Below are 9,728 nucleotides of genomic sequence, written 5' to 3'. Positions count from 1 at the left end.
ATGGTGCCTTAAAAAATCGAACAAGTCCCAAAGTTGTTTTGTTTAAGTGTAAGTGGTTTGACGTGTTTAGTAACGGGAAAGGGATTAAAAAAGACAATTTAGAAGCAGTGCTTATCAATGTTACTCGGAGGTTAAGAACCAATGAGTCATTCGCTTTAGCTTCTCAAATTGAACAAGTTTTCTATGTGACTGCTCATAATGAAACAGATTGGAGATATGTAATGAAGGCAAATCCACGAAACTTCTTTGATTTCCCTAATGATGAAGATACTCATGAAAGCGAATCATTATGGGATCATGTGGCTCCACCGGTTACTAACTATGAAAATGAAAATGATGAAGACATTAATATAGTTAGGGATGATGTTGAAAATGAAGTGGTGTACGCTAATATCAACCAAGGAGATGATTTCATTAATGAGGATGAAGAGGAAGAGGAGGAAGAAGAAGAAGAAGAGGAGGAGGAAGAATTATCTAATATGGAATCTACATTGCAGGCTCTTGACGATGACCTTGAAGACAATGATGATGACAGTGATAGTTCTAGTGAATAACGTACTTAGCATATGAAAGAGTCATTTATTAATATATTTGAAACTAGTTAAATAATTAAATATGCTCAGATGCTTTATCAAATCTTTTGCTTTAGTTATAATGTCTATAACCTCTTGGTTTAACTAATTTTCTGTTTTTGTTTATGTATTTGTGCAGAGTAAGTAGTAGCTAACTGTAACTTTTCTCATTGTTGCTTTTATAATTTAGATTATGTTTTAGTTCACTTATGCTAATGGATGATAAAAGATTTAAGCAATGAGCTTGGTGATTCTAAATAGTATATATTGAATTCGATATAGGTGAAGAAGTGGCTAATTAAGGAGTTTGTTTTAGTTAACTAACTGGTTGGTTTTTGCAAGGTAGAAAGGGGCTGGTACTCTGATCAACAGTAGGTAATATGTGTTTTCTCCTCAATTCTAGCTTAACATGTGGGAATTAAAATGCTCTTTCAGTGAGTTAACATGAATATTGCTTGTTTATTGGCCAAATTTATTATTTTTGCAAGGCAGTATTCATTAACTCACATAATAGTATGTATATAGACAAGTATAAACCATGTTTCCTAACAACTTTTTTTATAATTTGTGCTTGTTATCTTTTAGGAAATGATCTCTACAATGTTACCAGTTAGTTTCATGCTCATAAGTCACTTCTTTTGAACTACATTTTATGTTGCTCTGAATGCAGAACCATCTCATTTAATGTTGCTCATAATTTATGTAATTATTGATTTTTTTATAGGAAAATGTCAATCATTTCAACTTCATCAGAACAAGATCAACAAGAAAATGAGATTCAACAACCACCACCAAGGTTGACTTATCGTGAAAAGCGAAGGATTGACCAAGCTGAGCTTCGACAAAAATTCCCTGATCGTAAGAGGCGTGGCCCTACTAGGGGTTTAAAATATGCTTTCAAAAGAGCAAAAAATCCAAAAGAAAAGATTACGTTAACTTTTATGGATGAGCTTCGGCGTGTGGTTGGTAAAAAGGCAAATGAGTTCATATATGATTGTAGCAATTGGGTGGAAGAGTTTTTTCCTTCGAATGCATTGTATGCCTATTACACTTGATAAAATTACCTTTTATCATTTCCATTTCTTAATGTGTATGTGGATGATTATGATTTTAATATTTTCTTTTTGTCACAGGAATTGGGCTAAAATGGATCCTGATGCGAAGAAAAGTTTATATGACAAGATTTTGGTGAGTCAAAGTATATATAACATAATTATAAAAGTTATATATAGTTAGATAAATTAGCTTTTTTTTTAAAGCAAGTCGGGAATATTATTAATCAAACCAAATCAACATCCGCCAAGGCTAATATTCCTTGGGGAAAAGAGTCAAGAAAAACAAACTCCGACCCACTAGGGGGAGGGATCCTAGCAGCATAATGTGCAACAACATTACCTTATGTTAATTTTCCAACCTTCTGTTGCTTAACAGCAGTAATAACAACACTTGCATCCCCTTTTAACTCGACTTTAGTAAGGGATAGAGACTTAGCTAATAGCAACCCCATCCTAGCAGCAAGGGCCTCGGCCAGCTTGACAGAAAAATCACCTTGATATCTCTTCACTGCAATAGCAATCAAACGCCCCCTATCATCACATATAACAGCACCAAGGCCCACCCCATACCCTGTAATTATAGCTGCATCAGTGTTTACCTTCAAGCAACCTTCAGGTGGGCGAAGCCAGCTGCTTCAGGAAGTCAGTCCCCCTGCCTGAACACACCCCACAGCCTTGTTGTACTTCCTGTAAATTAGCTTAATAATGATATGTTCTGTCAGATTTATTTTTATTAATAATGATATGTTCTGTCAGATTTATTTTTATTTTTAACTTGATGATTTACTAGGCAAAATACAATTTACCTGATAAGATTGGTGGTGCGGACGCGACTGATGCATTGAGCTTTCAATGTTTTATATTATATAGGCATTGGAGGTTTAGACTCAAAGAAAAATACTATAGAGGCAAAATAAAGGCAACGGCTAGAGACAATAGACCTTCAACTATTGATCCAATATAGTGGGATTTGTTGGTTTATGAGTATTGGAGTTCCCCAAAACAAGAGGTAATGTGCTTCCTTTGTTTAATTTATTGCTAATCTGCTAAATATTTTCGCAATTATACTACATTAACTTGCCGGCTCAACTTGTAGGCCATTAGCAAAGTGAACACAGCAAATAAACTGAAGTTAACTGAAACACTGGCTAATAGTGCAAAGTCCACAGCAAGAATTTTCTATGATATGGTGTGTAGTTTTGGCCTTTTACTACGAAAAGTATAAGTTAGACATTATTTATTGTAAATTCTATGATATGGTGTGTATTTTTTCCATACGTAGATTAACGAGCCACGAATTGTTGCCAATCAAGTAGAAGGGTCATCTGAACATGCTGAAGTGCAACAAGATCCCATCTATGTGAGATTATATGAGAAGACAAAAAAGTATGTGAGATTACAAGGAAATCGCCCAGGAATATTATTGTTGTTCTGCCTTTCATGTTACTATTTAAATAGTTATGCCTACATTAGCCTAATCTCATACTTAATATGCATAATTTTTTGGGCTGATTTCATTGAATTGGCATATAAAAAAGGATGGAAGTACTATTTAGGAACCAAATGCTGAAAAGAACTATGAAGAACTCAAAAGGCTTCACGAAATTGAAATCGCATAACATGGTGAGGACACACTGAGTGTAAAAGATGCTTATATGAAGGTATTAAAACCTAAATCTGAATATGTAAGAGGACTTGGTCCTGGAGCTCGACCACCTACAAAAGTTAGAATCCAAGGAGATGATATGGATAGGGTTCAACTCTCTACTCAAGTTCACACACTAAGTGCGTCAAATGAAGAGCTCAGAGCATCTAATGAACAACTTAAAGCATCAAATGAGGAGCTCAAAGCATCAAATGAGGAGCTCAAAGCAGAATTTTCAAGAATGAACAAGGAAGCCATTGAACGTGAAAGTAAACTAAGAGAAGATATGCTAAAAAAGTTTGAGGAAATGAGGTATGCAATTTTTTCACAAATGATTTAATTTATTTAGGCTAATGAGTTATAAAGTGAGATCATAATGTACTGTGATCAAATTTGGGTTGCATTGTCTTTTGTATAGGAGACTTAACTGTTTCTGGTTTATATGTACTGTGATCAAATTTGGGTTGCTGCCGCAACACTGCTCGATGTTGCTGCAATGCTTCTGCAACGATTTGGGGCTGCCGCAATGCAGCAGTTGTTGCTGTGGTGCTGCCGCAATGCTGTTGTTGCTGTGGTGCTGCCGCAACGCTGCTTTTCTGCTGCAGTGCTGCCGCAACGCTGCTGTTGCTGCAGTGCTGCCGTTGCAGCTATAGTGCTGCCGCAACGCTGCTGTTGCTGCTGCACTGCTGTCATAACTCTGCTGCAATAGTTTCAGGAGCTTTTTCCACGTGCAGCAGTGTATTCACTAAGCATGATGTGTGTATATCTGATATGTAGATGATTTACATTGCAAGTGTAGAAAGCATACATTATTATTAATGTCAAATTTCTCTAATTGACAAAGAACAAACATGCATTCATATCAAACCATTTAGCGTTCATTAGAAAAAAAAATGCTAATTATGACTTGATACATGGAGAGGTGATTGCCCCTAAATTTGACAAATTTCACAATTGTGAGTTTATAGTAGTTCCTCCGGAATCCAATGAACAACTTTCAAAATGCATTTATCAAGATTTTTGTAAAGATATGTAAAAATATGACCTCCCTTTTATGTTGTGAAAGAAGCAATATTTTGTAGCTTTAATTCTATTTTATTATATCTTTTTAAATCATGTGTATCTAATTTTGGAATATTGTTTATAGGAACAAATGATCGTGATATTTTCATGACAAGCCAAGGAATATGATGTATATTTTGAATATATTTTCTCTTATTACAGGTAGTAATTTCTAGGGATTGATAAATTTAGCTTAGTGCGATCATAGTACTTGTTTCTTAGTAGAAAATTTTAAATTTAGTTGTAATTTTGATTACCTTCGGACCATCAGTTGAACTTGGAGAAAGTCGTAGTACTTTTTGATGATCTTTCAGTTTTTACGAACTATGAAATGCAATTGTATTGAAATTGTGAGCTATTATGTACTATTGTCCAATGAATACTATATTGATATATATTATATGAAAGAGTGCGGGAGAAAGGTAAAAAATTAGTAAGCTAACTACAATAAAGTCATTGCCCAATATTGTAATTGGGAAACAACATAGTCATACATAACTTGTTGCCCATGCAATGATTTGGGCAACAACATAATCAAACATAAATCGTTGCCCATTAAAAGATTTAGGATAAAATCCAACGAATATTCTGATTTAAAATTGGCGCTGCATTTTAAAATTGGGCAACAGATATAATAAGTCGTTGCACAAATTAATTTGGGCGACGACATAATTGTTGCCCATATCTATGTATGCCATGTCACAATTTAACGTTTGGGCGACGAAATATTGTAGTTGTTGCCCAAAAAGCAAGAACAAAGGCAACGACAAACAAGATTCGTAGCACAAAGGTATAACTTCGGAAACAACATAATCTGACGCCCATGCCCTGCTTTGTGCAACTAAATGAAAGCACGTCGCCCAAACATGAATGGGCGTCGGCCCTATGGCAACGAGCCCACGACGAGTTGAAGTTCTTTGCCCAAACTAATGGGCGACGAATAACCAAGTTAGGGCGGCGATAATTTTTGTTGCCCAAAATTGTTTTTCTTGTAGCTCAACTATTGAGAACCTCAATATCTGAAATTTGTGACTATGAAAACTTGATTGATTTGCCAAATTTATGTAGTTTTTTTTTTTTTTTTTTTTCTGGATGTCGTATTCATGTTCAATTATTTAATAGTGGTGATTTTAATTTCTTTGGTCTCTTAATATCATTAATTTTGTCATTGTTGACATAAATTGTTAAATAAATAAAATAAACAACCTGAATTATTCATAAAATAAAAAATAAAAAAATTGAAAACAGAAAAAACAAAGAATGAAAAAACATATAGATCATAGATTGACCATTATACCTGAATTTTGAAAACTTATTTGGCCAAATTCCCTCCATTTTTACCTTAAAACCAAATCCCCTGCCCCAAACAAATTCCTCACCCATCTCATTCACAACCTCCTCTTGCTCCCCACTCACTTTATCCTCAAACCCGAACTCCATCTCCGACGATCTCACCGCCATTCTCTTCTTCTCCGGCGACATTCTAAACACCCGTCCCGCCCGCCTAACCACCGTCTTGATCAACTCCGGCGAAACCCCATGATTAATCACCTGAAAACACCCAATTTTCGACAAAGAATCTCGGATCTTCAAAACTAAATCATCTTTTGCAGAATTCAGGGCTTGAAAATCAACATCTAGAATATCCTTGAATGGTTTTTGTCTTGGGAAGATTCGATCAGGGAGGATAAGGTCCTAGACCCGGAGGCTGTGCTCTAGGAACTCTGTTAAGACCTCATCGTTTGCCACGGAGGAAGCACGGCGGCTCGAGCCGATTGGAGATGGCGGCGGGGCTCGAAAAGATACTTGACTTTTTTGATTATATACCATATGAATGTCTTATGCGTAAAAGTTTCTGCAGCTGAAAAATGCACGTACACAAATATGAAATTAACACATTTTTCTTCATTACCATAGAAAAGTTCTCTCAACAAAACCACATTTAATTTAAACATTTAGCCCTTACAAAAACAAAACAATTTTAATGGGTTATCCCATCAAAACATTTTTTGGAATAAATAAAAGATACACATGAATTAAGCACGTCTTCTCACAAGACCGTTGTCATAACGTCAATCTGAAGACACTAAACTTACTAACAACACCCTTAAAACCACCACCAACAACCGCCCTGAAGTCACTACTTCCGAAGCAGCCGAGGCGTGATACTATGTTCGCAAAAAATAGAGTACGTAGTACAAAAACAGAGTATTATTTCAATTCAAGCATAAATAGCAATTTTCAACAATTAAACAATTTCTTGCAATACTATGACAAATATTGTGACAAATTGGACAGGAATGACTAGCAAAAGTACGAAGAACAAGTCACATTGTTCACACAAACTCAAAGGGGTACAACAATGGCAATTTGCTCATTTCTTCACCAAATTGAGTAAAGCAAGTATCAAAATGCTCTAAAGGTAATATATAAACATAATCAAGAAATTTCAAGGCACAAATTTCAACAAACGGAGCAAATTAAGCACAATTGGGTTCGAAATTTTCAAAAACCCGCGGATAAACATGTTCGAATTCAGCAAAAACCAAGACAAGTTTGAGTAAATCTTACATGAATCGAGAAACTAGATGAAATAAGCTTTGATTTGCAAAATGTTTGAGCAAATTTGGTGGACAAACGAGCAAGAACAAGCAATTTAAAGACTTCGAGCGAAAACGCAAGCCACAACAACAGCCACGACAAAAAAGAAGAAGGGGTTTTATTTAGGAAAACCCGACATCAGCACCAGACGACAAGCTTGTTGCCAGGCACTAATGCCTGTCGCCTAACGACAGAGCGAAATCCTGGCGACAGCACATATCGGCGTGCGCTAGTGAGGCGACTGGATATGTGACCCCCATAAATGATTATGCCACTATTAGAAAATAATTGATGGGAAGCCCGAAATGGCAAGCGGTTCCGCTTGCCATTCACCCATTTTTTTTTAAAAAAAAAACTTGTAATATTAAATGGCAAGCGATTTTGTCGTGAACCGCTTGCCAACATATATAATGACAAGCAGTTTAGGGTTGAACCGCTTGCCATTAGATATATTTGCAACCGGTTCAACCGCAAACCGCTTGCCATTTAAAACAAACCCTAAATTCGTGCACTCCCCCTTCTTTTATTTCTCTCTCTCCTCTTTCATTTTTGCTGCTCTCGATCTCTCTCTCCTTTTTATTTACTCCCGTTTCCCCACTCTCTCCTCTTCTTTTCCCTAATTCACCCCCTCTTCTTTCATTTTCTCTTCTCATCTCCTCAAATTCGAACCAAAACCGGGTAATTTCGAGCAAATTTTGAGGATAATTTCGAGCAAATTTGGAACAATTTCGAGCAAATTCGTGCATGCGTGTGGGTGTTCAAATTTTTTTGGTTAAATTCGACCATGAATACTCTAGATCTAGAGTTTTTATGGTCGAATTTGACCTTTAAACCATAATTTGAAGCCAAAATTGGTGGGTTAGATGGTCGTGGTGGGTTAGATCGATGGTTTTTTTAATTTTTATTTCGATTTTAGTTTTATTTTTTATTTTAATTTGATTTTTTGTGGGGGTCTGGTTTTAGTGGGTGGGGTCGTGGTGGGTGGGGATCGTGGTTTGGGTTAGGGTCGTGGGTGGAGATTGTGATTTGGTTGGGGATCTTGTTTTGGTGGGTAGGGTCGTGGTTTCGGTGAGGGGTTTTTTGGTGAATGGGGATCAGGTTTTGGTGGGTGGTGATCGTGGTTTGGGTTAGGGTCGTGGGTGGGGGTCGTGGTTTGGGTGGAGTCGTGGTTTCGGTGAGGGGTTTTTTGGGTGGGTGTGGGTCGTGGTTTGGTTGGGGGGTTATGGTGGGTGAGTGGCCGGGAGTCGTGGTTTCGGTGACGGGTTTTTTTGTGGGTGGGGGTCGTGGTTTTGGTGGGGGGTTGTGGTGGGTGTGTAGCTGGGGGTCGTGGTTTTGGTGAGGGGTTTTTTTAGTGGGTGGTGGTCGTGGTTTGGGTGGAGGGTCGTGGTGGTTGAGTGGCTTGGGGTCGTGGTGCTGGTGGTGTGGGTTGTGGTTGTTGGCTGTTGGTTGGTGGTGGAGGGTGGTGACTAGTGGTTTGTGGTGTGGGGTGGTGGCTGGTGGTGTTTGGTGGTTGAAAATCAAAAACTGTAATTATTATTAATTTTCTTGTTAATTTATTTTTTTTGTGATTGAAAAAGAGAAATTGTGATATGATAACAATTAATTAATAAAAATATTAATGTTTTTACATATGGTTTGATTATGTATCAATTTAAGTGAAAAAAACCAACAATATATATATATATATATATATATATATATATATATATATATATATATATATATATATATATATAATACCCCTAATGGGCAGCGATTTAGCGCCAAAACCGTTGCCCTTTCACTACAATTGGCAAGCCCCCTAAGCAAATGTGGTTCAGAACCGCTTCCCATTAGGGGGTTTGAACCGCTTGCCATTACGTATTTTCTACTAATGTGCGGACCTTATGCAGCAATTTTAAAATCCTTGGTACGCCAGTTAGCCCCTATAAGCGATTTGACATGTGTGGGGAATATTTTCAAGCCTTTAAAATCCCACTAGCTTGAACCCCACTGTGATCATACACTAAAGTACGGTGGCGTCCAAAAGGGAAGAAGATAGAGCAAAAGAGTCGCCAACAAGTTTTTAAGGAACTTGTAAACCATCATGAGGTGAAGGTTACACCCCTTAACGATCCAAGAGATCGTCAACTCCATAAGGTCATGAACCAAATAAGGGTTCGGGGATGATGGTACAAATCCAACCTAAAAGAGATTGAACCTGCCCTAATAATAGGCCTCTACTTTATTCTGCTCGTATTCATGTGCGCTTTCTGACTAACATACAATCAATAGAATTAACCCTAAACCTGTTTAATCTATATTGGTTGAATTTAATGCAAAAATAAACTATTATTGGCAATCACTTGAATTATAATCATATTAACCCTAAACAAGATTATTAATTATCTTATTAAGCATGATTACAAGTACCAATTCCCTTTAACATGCAATAAAGATGATCAAGCAATAACAATATAAAAATATGCATATCAAGCAACATAATAAATAATCAACATCATTAATAATAATAATATCAATCATAATCATAATCATATTAAAGCATAGCAAGATCCTGGCATGATACTAACAAGATTAATAACAAACCCTAGCATGTCACTAAGCATTAAAAATCAAATCTTTAACCCTAACATGATACTAACATGAATTAATATTAGGAAGAAAATAAAAGGCATCATAACAATCATATTTGATATTAAAAATACCCTAGACATGATACTAGGAATATCATAATAACAATATAAAAATGATATCTACATCATAATATCAATTAAAACAATTAAAGTACTTACT

General features: G+C 36.3%; 1 pseudogene; it reads right to left on the bottom strand.

Annotated features, from left to right (window-relative positions):
• Positions 1 to 5,357: 5,357 nt before the first annotated feature.
• LOC145636808 (uncharacterized) lies at positions 5,358 to 6,164 on the bottom strand (annotated as a pseudogene).
• Between the last annotated feature and the right edge of the window lie 3,564 nt (positions 6,165 to 9,728).

Source organism: Chenopodium album, chromosome 6 (assembly GCF_948465745.1).
Source record: "Chenopodium album chromosome 6, dcCheAlbu1.1, whole genome shotgun sequence".
NCBI classification, from domain to species: domain Eukaryota; kingdom Viridiplantae; phylum Streptophyta; class Magnoliopsida; order Caryophyllales; family Amaranthaceae; genus Chenopodium; species Chenopodium album.
Note: the sequence above shows the minus strand (reverse complement) of the source record. Positions and strands in the feature narration are given on the sequence as shown.